The 14,424-nt window shown below is 34.8% G+C and overlaps 1 long non-coding RNA gene across 1 annotated transcript in view; it reads left to right on the top strand.

Annotated features, from left to right (window-relative positions):
* Positions 1 to 14,424, top strand: part of LOC129221332 (uncharacterized) — a 106,757-nt gene that overhangs the window by 50,523 nt on the left and 41,810 nt on the right. Inside the window, exon 2 of the long non-coding RNA XR_008580496.1 lies at positions 9,104 to 9,158. This is a non-coding gene — a long non-coding RNA (uncharacterized LOC129221332). The remainder of the gene's footprint in view (positions 1 to 9,103; positions 9,159 to 14,424) is intronic.

Genomic DNA, 14,424 nt, shown 5'->3' with positions numbered 1-14,424 from the left:
AGCCAATTATGAAAAATTTAAGTGGAAGTCTCTGAACCCCTCCTCATAATACAGTAAAACCTGTAAAGTTGACCACCCTTGTAAGTTGACCACCTGCCTATGTTAACCACTAATGTACACCAAATTTGGTTCGAAGTATTGTAAAAGACCCTTTGTAAGTTGACCACACTTGGTTTATTATTTTTTAAACTTAAATAAGTAATTTATTTTATTATTATTACTTTTTTATAGCTGTCCAAGAATAATTTTAATGCTTTGATGCCTCACCAACTAAATAAAACAGCAGCATAAAGCTTATGCTACTCTTTATTCTTCATACTTGTTTTTCTTTTGTTGTCCTATTTAAGATAGCCTTTTGTACTCTCTGTCCTATGAAAACAGTTGCCAGTAGAAAAGTAAAGTCTTTTCTTGCAGTTGCAATATTTTGAGGCTAAAGAGTAAAAATAATTGTGCTGAAGAGTAAAGTTACTTATTTCTGGTGCAAAGGATTAAGAGATTCGACATTTTCATTTTCAACTGCCTTTATGAACTAAAAGAGCCCAGCTTGTTCTCTTTGTGTTATAAATTTTTCATAAAGTGACTTCAAAAAGGATGTTTCTTGAATTTGAGATGGATAAAAAGTATGAAATATTAAAATTAATTTCAAAGGGAGAAGGCCAGAGAAATTTAGCTGACACACATAGAATTTCTAAAACTACGGTGCCTAATATAGTAAGAAACGAGGAAAAAATAACAAAAATATTTGAATAACATTTTCAATTATTGTTTCAAAGTATAACGTTAAACAATAAATGTGAGTTGAACAGAAAGAGCAAGTGTGAATTAGTCAAAGAATGATTACATGGTGCAAGAAACGACAAAAAAATAAAAATAAAATAAAATAAAATAAAAAAATCATTACAACCCTTTATAAGCTGACCACCTGTCTAAGTTGACCACCGAAGTACTGCACCGCAAGTGGTCAACTTACACAGGTTTCACTGTATCATAGAATATTGTGATTAAGTGTTTAGGACTTCAGTTTTGAAAAAAAAAATCCTGGGGAGAGCTCCAGAGCCCCTTCTTGTAAAAATCTTCAAAGTTTGTCTACAATTGTGTTTTTGAAACTGCAATTTCGAAAAATTGGAGGGGTGAAGAAGAATTAAAATCTATTTATTTTTCAAATAAAAGTAGGGAAAAAAAACACGGTTCAGGGAGAGCCCCGGAGCTCCAGCTCTTACCCTAACGTCGATAAATATGACCTATAACCGCGTTTTAAGGTTTCAACTTCTACAAATTTCCGCGGAGTCCCCTGTACCGTTCTTTCCACATACATCACCAAAGACCATCTAGAATTGCGTTTTTAAAACTACAAGTTTCAAAATTGAGAGATTTGATGAGCAAATCAAATCAATCAAAGTGATGGGCTTTTTCCCCCTACTGTGCCCCCTCCTTAAAAACTATTTTTTTGTTGCGCCACTGTCGTGTGTTGTGCTGTACGTATGTACTTGTGTGCATATACAGTTACAACATGATTTGTTTTATTTAGTTCGATAATTTTTTTGTCTTTGTCTGCATGAAAATTCTGAATCTAGTCCATGAGGGCCGACAGAATCATATGCAGAAAGGTGCACCCTCGTTTAAATCGCTAAATATTTTTGTACTAGTTTTTAATGTATTTAATTTTAGTTTTTTTTTTAAATTTAGTTTACCTTTTTTTTATTTTATTTATTTTAAAGCGAATATTGAGATGTATTTTCATCTGTGTTAAAATTATTTAATTTATAATTTTTACATATTTCTCTGATCACAATATTTTTGCACTTTTGTAATTTTACCTTGCTTAAAATAAATCTAATTTTACTCATTCAAAATAATAAGTTATTATAAGATTAAAAATATTTCATTTTAAAATTTACTTATTTATTCTGAAAAGCCAGGAGTGAAAGTGCCTCCTTTGCAGCCCCTTACCGACGCTGCAAGGGAGGCGTGCTGCAGCGCCGGAAAGCGTCCTGGACATAAACATGAGATTAATAATTTTCGTGATGTATTTTGTAGCTTTTCCCTATCTGATTAATTAAATTTCATTTTTGAAAGTCAGGCGGGGAAAGTACTCCACCCTGCCGGCAATCATGGACATAAATATGAGATTAATACCTTTCGTGATTTATTTAGTAGTTTATGTATTTTGTAGCTTGTCCTTCGTTTAGAATAAATTTCTTTTAATAATTATCTGTGGGGAAAAAAATAAAGTTTAAATATTAAAAAATATTTTTAAAAACTCATTTTTTTCAAAAACCGGGGAGGGGGAGGGGTGTGAGTGCACTTACGATCTGGCCCCCTCACTTTTTCAAGCCACGAACCGCCTCTGTTAGAATTAAAGCAAATTTTCTTTACAAAATTGGATACTTACGGGAAATTCGAATAATTATATTTGCAAGCTCATTTTTTACTTACAAATAATCGGTTTCAATATATTTTAACTTTTGAGCTTACAAACAAACTGGATTTTAAATAACCCACTGATGAATAATGACCTGCGATTCAGAGAGATTTAGTTACTGTGGCCCAATTTGAATGTTATTGAGAACCAATCTATTCGACGCATTTAATGGTTTTGCCTCGAGGACTGATTTTAAATTTATTGAGCAATCACGAATTGCTTATTTTCCTCGCTTAACCAAATTTGATATTGCTCTGATTTTTCAGATCACTGTGACAATGCTGTTTTTAATATTAATTTAGAGAGCGAAACTTTTGCCGTCATATTTACAAGTTGTCTGTGGTTCAGTTTTATTTATTTTTTTTTTTCATAACTCAAGCAGACTTCAAATTAAAAAAATGATTTTTTTTGTGTAACATTGTGTTTTGTAAGGAAAAAGAAAACTCATCTATATAGATGAACTTAAACAACAAAACTTCATCCGAATACAAAATTTAGGGATTACTTATTCCCATCATTTAGGAGGAATAAGAAAAAAAATACATAACGTTATACACTGTAACTAATCTTTATAAGTGTGCTGATGGATATCGATCATAAAATCTTTATCTTTATGACCGATTAGGTTATTATTTAAATCACCATTTCTTTTTTTATGGATATGCCTCTTATTAAATATTCTAGAAAAACACCAGTAATAATATGACAGGTGCGAATTTCTTGACCATTTCCAATCCATTCCATGTGTAGAAACTAAAAACACAACGATTAGGGTCCTATCGCAATTTGTGATTGCGAAATACATAATTTGAATTCAGGACGTCAAAATTCAAATATATGCTGGATTATGGATGATCTTTTTTTCTGCATTCTGATTTTGTCAACAAAAATGGTTAGCAGAAGTGCCCCCCCCCCCAAGAGCAAGGGCGCACCCCCTGAATATCGCGAATTTCCAACCAAAAGCAGGAGCCACCCCCAATGAGAAAAATATTCGACAAAACACTCCCCCCCCCCTTTCTAGACGGGCACCCCTTACTGTAGTCAATATTTTACCTAGTTCAAGTTACAAGAGGAATTCTCGATTTAATCTACCTTTTATCTATTGCCGCAACAACAGGAATGATATCTAAAGAAGAGGCACGAGTTAACTAAAATCAACCAAGCGAAAAAAATATCCATTTGTAATGGGCAAAGATCGTCATCCGATACAAACCACTTCTCAAGACAAACCATTTCCAAAACTCACCGTGCCGAATCGAAATAAATTGCGAAAAAGGGATGGGAGACTACGATAAGCATCAAGGTATTCTGATTGTCCCCGATTACTGGACGGACCTGGATTCTCTTTAATGATTAAACACTTCCGTAGGATATGTCATTCAGCTCTACATTAATAACACTCGGCAGATAGGGAAGGGAGGTGGATCGATTAGGAAGAAGATTCTTTTCTTCCTTTTACATGGTGTCTGGCTCGCAATTAAAAATTCAGTAGATACATATGAATATGTTTTGTTGGATGGATGAATGTCGTATAAACTAAGGAGGCAATGTGATATTTAAAGGATATATAGAGGAACTTTCGTATTATTTAATGTGTGCAATGAGTTTTTTTTTTTACGTCGCCTTTTGAGCAATACGTTTGTGCATCTAAACTAATCGTTGTTGTTGTTAATGGTTCCTTTTAGAGGAGACCCAAGCCCTTTTCTTGTAGCGAGTAATTGTTTAAGACAGAAGGGGTCCTGAAAGAGTAAGGCCTGCAAATGGGGAGGAGTCAGACTTAGGCCACGATAGATGGCACCAGGGGCGAGTACAGGGGGGGGACACCTATTGACCCGGGGCCGAGATTTAATATGAGAGGTGAAATATATGTAGTTACGTAGGGGTAAACAATATGGAGGGGGCCGTAAAAGTCATTTGTAACGGGCCCCAAAAATCTGTACACGTCCCTGGATGACACCACTACCAAGGGAAGGGTGGAGGCTCCGTGTCCGGACAATCTGGGCCTAAGCAACAAGGTTTTCTATGCAATATACAGTGGAACCTTGCTATTTGTACACAATTCTTTCCAGAAGTCAGTCCGAATGGCGATTTGTACGAAAAGCGAATAATTTTTTCACATAAGGTACAATGTAACTTGCATTAACACGTTCCAGGCTACAGATGATGTTTATTTAAACTTATGAAAACAACAAATGTACAGTATTGTACATGAAATGTATAAATAAAAATTCAACTACATTTTGCTTCTACTGAGAGGAGCTGATGGCGTATGTGGAATGTGGGGAGAAGGATGAGGGATGCTGATGATTACTGTTTGCAAGAGGAGTCACCTTCCATAAAAGTATCAGATGAAAGTCCTTTTGGTGTTATTTTTTTTAATCTATATTTTTGCACTAGAAGAATCTTGGATTTTCTTCCAGTGGTAACACAGTTGCTTAATTTGTGCAGAGGAAATGCTTCTTCTACTACTTTCCTCTCCACCTGAAGAAAGTTATCTTGCCACTTCTTGCTACTTCCTGTGCAATTTTTAAAGTTCTTTAATCGTGAGCTCCATTTATAGGATCTTCGACCAACTCTTTAAGTCCGAACAGTGAAGACGCACACCAATGACGAGTTAAATTTTACTTGAACGAGTTCGACGAAGAGCGAGTAGTGGGAATAGAGAGGATAAGAATGGCGAGGTTCCACTGCATTTTCTAAGTATCTCGGCAAAGATATATCCTAGAGGAGATCGGGGTTAGTTGTTACATAATAACTGCTATACTTGAATATAAAGTAAGCTACGGCTCGGATTATGACTCTTTTCTCGTGCTGTATGAGAGCTTTCATTATTGTGGATTCATCACCGGTTCGAGAAGTTTTTCTTATCAGTAGCAGAGATGGTGGCATGAAAACATTGATTCCACCTTTCGTCAGTAGGTTTTCTGATGAATTGCATATTTTTACATGTGACCAACTCCCAAGAAATATCTCAATACCTTCCATAAAGCCTTCAATTCAAGTAAGGCTTTACAGAAGGGCCTCAGTGTCAAAGCCTTCAATTATGTAATTACACATTTGAAAGTTCTCCACTTCTTTATTACGTTATTTACACGGAATAAGATACAAACCTTCAGCGTATGAGGCAAGTTGTCACTGTTACACTAGGACAAGTTATTACGATGTAACAGTTTGCAAAAGTAAAGTCGGTACAAATTTGAAGACGGAAACGCGATTCGAAACCTATGTCGAATGCTATTTTAGCAGACTCATGAGCAAAAAACATTTTGAAATTGGAATCGGGAAAACTGCAAGCACTGAAGAGAATAAAAGTAATTATCACCAAGTAGTTCAGTACTTTGACAGCAACGTTTTAAAATTATACCGCTGTTATTTCCGTATTTTTCGCGTTGTTTTCAGCCCAGCTTGCACCTAATGTCATATTGAAATAGTTCACCTCACGATTGTTGACATTGCTCTTCGGATGCGTCCACTTCAAAACCGATTAAAAACGATGAAGGGTTGCTATGATCAAGCATTAGCGAGACAAGTTTTCATTCGTGAAACATAATTGTTTGTTTATAATTTTTTAATTCCACTATTCTGAAAAGAAATCAAATTATTTTCGATATTTAAGTTACAAAAACGCAATTTTATATAATATTCGATGGTGTTAAAAGAAAGGGAGCTTCTTCCCCGGAAATCTCCCAGAACTGAAGTTTGGAAAACGCAATCGCAGCCCATCTCTTATTACTCTGAGGATAGGGACCGGAACTTTCTGCAGGATGATTATTATTATTATTTATTTTTTTAAATTGAAGTTCCAAAGTATCAATTTCAGACGCTATTTTCCAAACAGTAAAAAGCAATCGCCCCCTCCGTGAACATTTTCAAGATCCGCCTAATGTTTCGATGGTTTCGACTCGTCCGCTGAGTGCCAACAATGGTGAAACGGTCTATACCCTTCTTTGTAAGGAATACTCTGAGGAAGGTACTACAAGTTTCAGCAAATATGGCTTTTTCCACTCATAGTATTAAGAGGAGGTATCTTTCGGAAATATCGCAGGGCCGAACTCGAAACCAAAAGGTCCCGGGTTCGATGCCAGACAGCCGAAGATCCTCCTTGTCCGTTAATGATGACTGGGGCACGTTATATATGTCGTGGTCACTTTGTCCTCCAAGTGAATCAACACCACTGGAGGGTGCTGGGCTGGACCAAGCATTGCTCGCCTTCTGATCTAGATCAAAGACCAAAGCTGTTATGCCACACAAAGAGTGGGGAACCCTGGAGTGTGTGACGAGTAATATGTAAAACGTTCGTTTGTAAAGCGACATATGAGGCAGTGAGAAGCAAAGGGATATAAGTGCTAAAATTAAATTTTGGAGATAACCAGTACAAATGGTAGATGAAGCTCCCCTCTGCCCTGGGGCAAGATGTAGTACTTTTGGCCTTGGTGGGTGCTTCTGCACCGCAGGATTTAAAAGAACTTTTCAATGAAAGCCTACTTAGAACAGTAACTTTGAACGGGTTTCACCCAAAACTAGAAAAAGACCATTTATATCCCTTTGCTTCTCACTACCTCATATATAAAAACGGCAGAAGACTCGAATTAGTCTCATGCACATCCGTTTGTTTCGTTTCAAATGTGCATATTTGTTGCATCTGCACTAGGTCATTCAAGAATTAGTAAGACACCTATTGGACTGTCGTGTTATAACATTCTTTTGAATGGCGATTTCAAACAGGGCTTATATTAGAATTAAATATTAAAACCGTGCTACGGCTTCGTTTTTTGACTAGGTATTATTTTTGGGGTCTTCTAGGTACTTTTCACGGTACTTCTCAAAATAAGAACCGCTGGATTGTAGCACTTATCACTTATTAAAATAAGTTTTTGTCGTCCAGCTGTATAGAGGTCTGTGGGAATAGAGGCAGCTGCGTTTCAAAGTTATCTGCGCATGTCTTGACCTGTGGGAAAGTGATGTCTGAACAGGAATTTTTTCAGGTTCAAGAATAGAGCATAGTCGTAGGGTGCAAGATGGGGGCTAAGCGGTGGATAGTCAAATTAAAGCCCTGAATCATTGAATAATGTAGCGACATGTTTGCCATCTTGGAGCTAAACGGTGATTTCCTCCTATATCTGCTATGGTCAAGTCTTGTTTCTTGATTGTGGTTTCTAATTAACTCTATGCTAATCCACAATCAAGAAGCAAAACACGCTACTTCATTACAGCAGACATAAGTCTTTGATCGTAGTTTAAGCAGCGACACGTCCGACATCTTGGAGCTAAAGGGTGATTTCCTCTTATGTCTGGTTAATCAATTAGCGTGTTTCGATTCTTGATTGTGGTTTCTTATTAACTTTGAGCTAATCTACAACCAAGAAGCAAAACACGCTACTTCATTATAGCAGACATAGGAAGAAAGCAGAATTTAGCCCGAAGATGGCGGACGTGCCTCTACTTAAACTAAGATATAGGACTTTAAGTCAAACACCTCTCATATAAGCTTGCGCAGACAACTGGGATGTGCAGAAGCTTTTCTTAAGCCCTGGTTTCCTAGAAGCGTAATCACCGAGCTTTGGCGTCGCTACTCGGCGTGACGCTGAAATCAAAGTCAAGTGATTCCGGCGTGGCCACTCACGACGTCGATTTCGCTCGGGCGCGCATGCGCAGAAAAATCAAGTTTTCCTCTCGGCGATTCGCTCCTAGGAAACCAATGCTTTAGGCGGCAGGAAACAGAATTACAAAGATATTGCACAGTCGACTAACGCTGCACTTCCAATGGTTCTTATGTTGAGAGCAGGGGAGCTCCGAATGTAAATTTTTGGGAGGGTTCATTGTACGCCTTCTTATGCAGTTATATAATGAATACGAGATTCTAAAAAAAAAGGAATGCAAGTTGAGTTAACACTGATTTAAATGCGAAAGTGCGTTTCAAAAATTCAAACAACGTTTTCTTTAATTAGGAGATCTGTATATGAGAGATACATTCCTTCTTTGTTAATAGTAGATAAATGTCCCATACTTTCCTAATAATAATAATAAATTGAAATAAGAATTTTAACGAGAAAAGGATTCTAATAATTACATTTAGCTAGAGGTGTAATAATCATAATAATAATCCTTTGTTTTTTATAGAAAATAAACTTTATATGCTTGCCTAATAATAATAATAATAAGTATTTTTATTTGAAATAAGAATATTAAATGGTACGTATTCGAATAATTACAATCACCGAGTATAATAATAATAATTGTTGTTATTATTATTAGTAGTAGTAGTATTTGAAATAAGAACATTAAATGGTAAGTATTCAAATAAGTACAACCACCAAGTGTAATAATAATTATAATAAATTAAAATAAGAATTTTAATTGTAAGGATTCTAGTAATTTCAATCGCCTAGTGCAGCGAGAAAATTGATCTAGAAGTCACATGATTTACTCATAATTGACATTTAATTTCAGTACAAAGTGACCATAAGCATTAATGCATCATACTTTGAGTTTTATTAGTTTAAGCACGGCTTGTCCACTGCAATTGACATCATTTTCAGTTTTCTCATGACTTGATATCTGAATTGAAATTGTATCATGATTGTCTGATTTAGATGCTTGTAGGAAAGATTTAATAACTAGTTATGTGGAACTATTCTGCTCGGAAACTTTCATGCGTTTATTCATTTATTTATTTTGCAGTTTCTTAGAAGAATTTAAGGAAAAGATATGGTGTTCACAGAAAAATTGAAGTTAGGTAAGTACATTTTAAGATTTTAATGCTTTTAAATATGATGAAAAAGAAGTTTCACTTAAACTTGCTTTGAATATGAGAAATTATTACTTAATAATTTGTTATCCAAGAAACTATTACCATTTTTTTAAATCTACCTCCTTAGCACTAGTTTTTGATTTTGCTAAAATATATAACTTTTCGTTTTTAGCAGCCACTTTAGACGCCCTTCAAAACTTTTGAGGGTTGCAATGCATGCATATAAACATGCATAAACAACATGCATACATGTACGCAGAGATATCTCAACGCCCTACAAGTGTATTTCACGCATTGAAATTCAAAAACACGTCTCAAAAATTAGTTAAGCTCATTCTCATGCTTTTTATTTTAAATAAAAATTTAGCATCACGGAAAATGCGGGAAAAATCAAAGAGTTTTAAAAGTATTACAATTGAATGATTAAAAAAAAAATTCTTTAACTGAAAATCTCAGACATTCTAAAGCTATAAAATTCAAAATATTATACAATCTTTCCTTGCTCTGTCATATTACCCCTCATCCTTAGAATTTCTTTTTTTTTTTTTTAAATTTTTATGGAAATTATCATTAAAGTTTTCGTATATTTTGCTCTTCTAAAATTGCGTTTTGTTCAAGAATAGACAAATAGACTTACAGGGCTCATTCAACTCTAACAGAACTTGATCGAATCAAGTATGATCAATTATATCTACCAATCGCGCGGCCAGAAATTTCCTTTGCCCCATAAAGAAGAAAATTTCTAGCTACCCTACTAGTAGATAGAATTTGATCTAATTTCCAGTTTCACTCTTTTAAAAAATGTTAATGAGTATTTTAACACCTTGGGGAAAAAAAACTGCAACAATATTCCAGCAACAAATACATGTTAGTATACAAAGGTTAACCCATAAGTAGTTGCGTATTTGGCTTTTCCCCGCCTGTTGTTGTGTATATTGCTCGGTCCCACCATCAGGGGCGTGCACAGGGGGGGGGGGGGGCACCTGTTGGCCCGGTCTTGAGCTTGAAGGGGTCCAAATATTTTTAAAACTAGGCGTGAAATATAGGGGTAAACAATATGGAGAATGGCCCGGAAAAGTCATTTGTGACGGGCCTTAAAATTTCTGTGCACGCCCCTGCCCACCATCCCTTATATTTATAATGGGACCCATATGTGTAGCTGACCTTTAGTACCCCCCCCCCCCCCCAAGCCTCACACAAATTTAAAATAATTTCGGTGTTTCAAGATTTTGTAGCTTTCGGAAATGTATGTCTGTCGTTTAGACCAATAGCGCGACAATCTAGTCAGATCACCGACAGCTACTTTCTTTCGACGTACACTAAATATTCATGAAATACACCGCCAGCTCAGTCAATTCCAGTCGAGGACTGCAGTTTCGTGCTTATTAGCACTCATTAGCCCGGCATAGGAGTGACTGAGCTGGAGGTGGAAAACACTACCTTGTTTCCACCTCCAGCTCAGTCACTCCTATGCCGGGCTGATGAATGCTAATAAGCACGAAACTGCAGTCCTCGGCTGGAATCGACTGAGCTGGTGGTGTATTTCATGTATTTCTGCCTTAGCCCTGGCTGTAGGGCGGTAACTTGCTGTAAATATTGTTTTTCATAACATGCTTTTGTATAGTAGATGTTATGTATTCTAGTAGCTGAAGCAAACCCTAAAAGAATTTATTTGAAATTCTTTTTTGTCTCATAGCTCGCTAGGACTGGGGAAAAGTAGAAACGCGAGCACTAACGTAATATAAAGAAACGCGGTTACACCCGAGTTAAAATTAAAATACTAGATTATATACACTACATTACGTTAAATAATTTTATGTTGATTCTTTTGTAAAGAGAATCCCTATTTATTTTGACGACAAACAGGAGAGAAATGAGACAATGGGCTCCGTCCGTCAGTTTATCTCGTCTCCTTTGTGATATCCATTAAAAAGATAGATATGGGCCTGGATGCCATTAGCAGAATGTTCCCACGTTTGTTTATCCATCAATTGCACCGATGATTGTGAACCGCCCTCTCTATTGTTTCCACAAGCACGCAAAACCGATTTCGAACGCTGTGAAGTTTATTCGCAAAATCGACAACTTCTCATAACAGAAAGAACGTTTGCAACCCGATTGATTGACCCTTGCGTGATATATATTTAAGTGATATGTGAATAGGGTGCTTGATTCAAATCGGGATAAGCTCTAATCAATGCTGAATCTTTGCAGTTTTCGGTTGAAATGAAAAAGTGTCCCGAAATCTTGTGCGCATTAAAATACTCCAAAATGGCGTTAAGCGGCTCATTCAACTTGATTTGGTAAGGTTAGATCGAATTCTATCTACCAGTAGAGTAGCGAGAAATTTCATTTCTGGCTATTGCGATTGGTAAATACAATTGAGGAGTAATTTATCAAAATGTAACACATCCACTTTTTTGAAAAACTCATTTTATGACATTTTCTGAATCTTTAGATGACCTTAATCGAATCACTTCCTCTCAAGGAATATAAACGGGTGAAATCCTAGTTTATTTAAGGGTAAAGTTTGACTTTTTGATCAAAGGTCCGGTAACAATCCATCCTCTACACTTTTTATTTTGAAGAAAAAGTGACATATCCCGAATGAATCTGTAGTACAAAAAATTTTTAACTCAAAAGAACACACGTCCGAAATCTTCAAATTTCAATCCACTAGTTTTTGGTTCAAGTACTTAAACAAAAAAAGAATATGAGAAAGGGAAATATTAGGGTTTTGGTGAAATTATAATTCTCAGCATTTAGGTTTTCGCAGAAAAGGGCACATATCCAAAATTAAGATGGCGATATCTCCTTGTATTTTGTATACAAACATTTCTTACTCTGGGACATAATTTGTTGTGCTTTTGTTACTCAATTCTGTACCCACAAAAGATAAAACTATTTTGGTTTTACCCTAATTCGTTTTTTTTCTCCTCTTAAAATATTTTTGGGAATTGGATACTTTTTTTTTTGTAACTTAGTCCTTAATTGATTGTATTCGATTCGATCGAAATTGTTAGAGTTGAATGAGACCCTAGATCCATTTTTAACCCCCGACACACAAAGGAAGGGGGTTATAAGTTCGACGTGTCTGTGTATCTGTCTCCTGTGGCACTCTAGCGCCTAAACGGATGGGCCGATTTTGAAAAAAAAAAATTGTTCGAAAGAAGAGTTGATCGAGAGTGTTCTTAGCTAGGTTGCGTCTTTGGATGAAATTAATTAACGAAGATATTAATTAAAAAAACCTCTAAAAGTTTTTTCGCGATTTTGCAGTGAAAACATAGTTAAAAAATTTTAAATTTAATACCAAAATAAAGAGAATTTTTTTCCGCGTCTGATACAATATGTTTGGAACTTCCATTTTTCATAGAATTCGAATTGTAACGTTTTTTAAAGCAGATTTTAATAACGGCTAAGCCTTTATTCACGCGATTGATAACCGAATTCATTGTTGGCTGACAAGGAAATTAAAAGCAATGATTTAAAATTTTTATTTGTTGCCAGTTTCTATTTAATAGCAAATAAAATACTTGATATTGATTTTTAATAACGTAAGGCTTTTAAAAGGATTTTCAATTTTCTCTCTTGATTCTACAGTTGCGACTCAGTCGGTTTTTTTTTAAATTTGTAATTTTATCGTTGCTTGTTCCATTCTTAAAAAAACGCGATTTTGTTATATAAGATTTAACAAAAGGAATTTTGAATTTAAGGAAAATTTAATTTCTCCCGTAATCTGTAGATGATAGTCACCATTTTTATAGAGTTAATAAAATCCTGATAGTCAGTTATTTAGAGATACAAAAAGAAGAAAAATTGACTTCATTGATTTCACTCTTTTGCAACAAAACATAACTCATTTTTGACACGAACGAATAACCAAATGAAATGACTTGCTTCCATTTGAAAGTTTTTTTTTTTTTTTTTTGCGTAAAAACAGCATAAATTTAGACACAAAATTTTACCACAAATCTTCCTGTACAGATTTTGTTTCTTTACCGTGATCATTATTTTCACTTCTGCTTAGCGTTGCAAGCATTCGCGCAATTTGTTGGTTCCCTAAGCTTCAAGCAGTTAGTTAACTAAGCTAAGTCCACTTTATTATTATTTGCTTGTTTCACATAAGTTTTAGGTTTTGTTTCAGAAAGGACGCATGGAAGAATTTTTTGAAGTTTCACTAAATTCCCCTTCTTGTGAATTTTTAATTTATTTTTATTTAATTACTTGTTGAAAATAATAAATTAAAATACCTATTAATTATTACCTATTGAATCGGAAAAATAGAGGATTTTTTTTTCTCAATCTGGAAAAAAAATAAAAAAAATGATATAATAAAAGAACTTAAATGTTTCAAGCAAAAATATTTTGAAAGTCACTAAATATACTTTTGTGAAGAGCCTAATTTGAGACCCAAAAAATCCCGAGAAGAACCTTTGGTAACGTTCATAACACGGTAAAGCAAAACTTTTGAAACATTCAGTATATTGCTCCTTTCCATTTTCGAATGCTACATCAATTCGAAAAGCTCCCAACAGCAGAAAAACAAAACATTTTCGGCCATAAATTTCGCATTAAACGTTTTTGTTTAAGATACTAAGACAACTAAATCGTTTTTAATAAGTATTTTAAACATTTTTTAAGAACTTACTATAAATTTGCAATTACACGTTTAAAGCGTAAAAAACCGTCGTCGTCTGAAGTTTATACCGACATTGTTCTTAAGATTAATTTCTTAATTATTCTTCAACTTTTTTTAACAAATTTCTTATTACAAATATTTTTTATTTGTCTTCGTACTTGATACTCAACAGAAAAACGCTTACTTTGACCTTTTTCTTCTAACAAATTCACTATGACAACAACATAAAAGCATGAATTTGTTCACCAACATTTTGTGTATATTCATTTATTAATTTAATATTATTATTATTATTATTATTTGATTAAGCGCAAAAAAGCCAAAGTATTGAAACGACCCGTAACATCACAAAAAACGTGTAAAATTGCGTTTTTATAGCTACAACGGAAAAACTTACTTACAAAAAAATTCGGGGGAAGTCAATTCGCACAACTCCCTTTTCAATGACATAACTAAAAATGATCTACAATTACGTTTTTGAAACTTTAAATAGCAAAAAAAAAAAAAAAAAAAATAGCAGCGGAAGCGATCCCAAACTTCTCTCCCCCCCCCCCCCCTGCAAATGTGGACTAGAATGCCTCTTTAAGACTATACAAATTAGAAACATTTTCC

The sequence above is a fragment of the Uloborus diversus genome, chromosome 4 (genome assembly GCF_026930045.1).
Source record: "Uloborus diversus isolate 005 chromosome 4, Udiv.v.3.1, whole genome shotgun sequence".
Classification (NCBI taxonomy): domain Eukaryota; kingdom Metazoa; phylum Arthropoda; class Arachnida; order Araneae; family Uloboridae; genus Uloborus; species Uloborus diversus.
Note: the sequence above shows the minus strand (reverse complement) of the source record. Positions and strands in the feature narration are given on the sequence as shown.